This window comes from Poecilia reticulata, linkage group LG14 (assembly GCF_000633615.1).
Source record: "Poecilia reticulata strain Guanapo linkage group LG14, Guppy_female_1.0+MT, whole genome shotgun sequence".
Lineage (NCBI taxonomy): Eukaryota > Metazoa > Chordata > Actinopteri > Cyprinodontiformes > Poeciliidae > Poecilia > Poecilia reticulata.
The window spans coordinates 12,949,308-12,952,707 of NC_024344.1; the positions used below are offsets into that span (position 1 = coordinate 12,949,308).

General features: G+C 42.5%; 1 protein-coding gene across 1 annotated transcript in view; it reads right to left on the reverse strand.

Moving 5' to 3' along the window:
* Nucleotides 1-2,603, reverse strand: part of pcdh1a (protocadherin 1a) — a 123,661-nt gene extending 121,058 nt beyond the window's left edge. The window contains exon 1 of the mRNA XM_008427816.2: nucleotides 1,856-2,603. The gene's annotated coding sequence lies outside the window, so the exon portion shown is untranslated. The remainder of the gene's footprint in view (nucleotides 1-1,855) is intronic.
* Between the last annotated feature and the right edge of the window lie 797 nt (nucleotides 2,604-3,400).

Below are 3,400 nucleotides of genomic sequence, written 5' to 3' on the forward strand. Positions count from 1 at the left end.
TAGATAGATAGATAGATAGATAGATAGATAGATAGATAGATAGATAGATAGATAGATAGATAGATAGATAGATAGATAGATAGATAGATAGATAGCCTTATTCTTGTAGCTAGCCCATCTCTGTGCTAGCTAAGTGCAACATTCCTGCTTTCATCAAGCATTTGGTCATAAAGTCAATATTGGCAGACAATAAAGTACATTGTTAAATACTGAATATTAACTTTAATGTCCCCAAAAAATATGTGTGTGTTCTCTCTATGCATATTTTAATTCTTCTTCTGTGTTCACTGGTTTTCCCCCAAGATTTAAAACATGCCCTCGGGCAAGAGAAGGAATTCCTTCACTTATAATATTAGCCTTTTTCTCTGCTTAGCGGTTAGCTCAAGCTAGTGTCTTCAGCAGTCACATTTTTGGTCAGACAGTCATTATGGACAAGCTATGCTCTATATGGAGTTTTAAAATTGGGGTCTATTTGCTGTCCAAATTCAATTGCTTGTCAACAAAAGTCTTTTGAAGCACGCCAGGCTGTTTTGCTGTTGTGCACTTGTTAGCTCTGTATCTTTGCACCGAGAAGGTCCTGGGTTTGACAAGAACCTAACATGTTATTGGTAAGTTATTGTAGATTTTTGCAATTGGCATCAACTGCAACGAATGCAGTTTGTTGCAGTTAAACGAACTGCATTCAAACTATTTTTCCATCATAACTCAAACTATTTTTCCACCATAACTATGTTTTTAACACACCCTTTATGATTTGGGTCACTAAGATCTGTAACGAGCACTAAAGAATACCCAAGAGAGCAAATATTGAGAGCATGGCACCTGAAATAATACATATTTATGACAGACAGACAGATAGATAGACAGACAGACAGAYAGATAGCTTATTTGAGGTAGTCAGGGGTGAAAGTGGGTTACTGTCCTGTTTTGATCTGCGCTGTTCTCTGTTTGAACGGCTTTGAAGACTCGCCTACAGTCCATATGGGAACTTGAACCGCTATCACTATGTGGCTCACAGACTATTAAAATGTGCCTGGTGGTCGGTGGAGTGGCGAGGAAAGAACAACACCCCTGACTCTCAGCAGAGAGGATGCGCTGATCAAAGATCTGTTCTTCCCAATTACGAGCGCGATGCCTACCCCCATACCCCCCCCCCCTCATCCCCCCCTCCGTAGGAAAACTACACTCGACTCTAGTTATCACGCGGCTTTTTATTAATATGCGCAGAAAACTGCCTCGCACGGGGAAAGAGCGCCAAATTAAGATCCCCTCCAACCCCCCTCCCCAATCACTAATGATGGCGATTAGTGTGGTGTTTGCGCCTGGATCGCAGCTCAAAATAAATAAATAAATGGAAATCACAGGAGAGAGGGGTGATACAATTGGATCGCATTTTCTGCTTCACAGAACCGTAATGGTATTATATAAAAAAAAAATGCAATCAGCCCGTCGGATTGAAGACTGAAGCGCAGGCACTCGTAATGTCGCTCAAGTGCGCTGATACGCAGACTTAATGACTTCATGCCATCACTCACTGGAGGCTGGAAGTTGGATCTCCTCGGATGTGTCTTAATTGAAATGCATCGTCTAATCAATCAATGCGGCGGATGCTGACTGTGGGTGACATATCTGGACTGCTGCCTCTCTCCATCAGCACAGCATCTTATCAACCTGTAACGCCAACCAGCTGCAGCTTATTTCGCTGCACGGTGGACAACTTGTGGCATTTACTAAAAGCGTATCGAGCGGCTCGAAAGCAAATGCGAAACCTCGCCAGCAGAACTTCATTTGGAAAAATAAAAAACTTGAGAGAGAGAGAAAAAAAAAAAACCCCGTATATTTATATTATACATACCTGAGCCAGAGACTTGTGCGTAAGCGTTTGTGGCAGCTCGTCGGCAGCCTTGTATGTCCACAGAGGCAGGTCTCCAACCCTCAAACCTCCGTCAAGGAATCACTTAAAAAAATAAAAAATAAAAAATCCACCGAGCTGCAAATCAGAACTTTCTTCATCAAATTGAGGGGATCCTGAGCCCAGCCCGTCGTCTGATGGATCTCGCAGAACGGACAGCTCTTCCTTCTGCTGGGGGAAGTTAAAGTGCAGCAGTTCGTCTGAGATCTGGGGCTTTTTTTTTTCTGTCTCTCTCTCTCTCAAAACAAACCTAAATGAAGATTCTCACTCCGTATGGCCATCTTCATTCCTCAACATAAATGCAGGAAAAGAAGAAGAAGGAGAAGAAAATAAAAACATGATCCCTGCCAAAATACGCACATTCCTTTTGGTCCAAGTTTCTCCGGAGCTCAACACGCACTCTTAAGGACGCACAGGATGATGTCTGAACGGCAGCGGCAGGAATTGCATTTCTGCAACKTTTTTTTTTTTTTTTTTTTTTTTTTTTKCAGCTACTATAAGGAGCCCATCTGAAGCATTTCCAGAGAGCCAGTGATGAGATACTGTGGGTATGTTAGTTGCTCCCCAGCTCTCTTCTCCTCCCGTCTCTCTCTGCCGCCTCTCTCTACTCATCGGAGCGTGGGAGGAGGTGGGGCTCCCACATCCACCACAGCACACACAGCAACTTCACACTCAACATCACATTATGAGCCACGGCTGTGTGCCCGGAGTCAAAAGAAGAAGAAAAAAAAAATCAGAGCGATTCCATACAGTTTAAGAATATCTCATCAAAGTGGGTCACATCGGAACAGGGGCGGGGATGCACCTTATTACATGAGTGCATCATAGAATCACTGCGTGAGCTCTTTAGTATTTTTTTCCTTTCTGCAACAAGGTGATGCACCGTGGTGTAACAGGTAGGCCGCGCACTGACAATTTACTTGTTGATATGCATTACATGTAGGAATGAGTGGTCTAACATGGGAGCTGCTTGGAACACTGTTTATTCATTTGGCGCCACCCTCAGGCGCTCACGATAAGAAAGAACAGGAAGTATCTGGTGGGGAAATTAGAGGAATGGGATGGAGGTGTCGCTATAGTAATGCACGCATCACAGTATAGCGTCAGGGGGTGTGGTCAAACAAAAATGACCACCTGACCCCGGTGCCAAAGATTAATTTAGCCTTTCAAAATAAACATTAATTTTCCTGCAAATCAACAACGTCAACATTTATTATTGTTGTCTGTAGTTATGTATAACTATGTACAAATTATTGCAGGTAAAACCCGAGCCTTTCAAAAATAAAGCCAAACTGCAGAGCGGAACTTTCTTGACTCTCCCCGCACTGGGGTCATTTCTGTGCAACAGCAACAAAAGTGGCAGGAAATTAAAACAAGTGGATTCACACAGAGATAGAACATGACTTTTAGTAAAACAGAACAAATAATAATAATAATAAAAATACTGTACAGTAAGATCAACATTTCAACACAAATATTGTGCAGTTT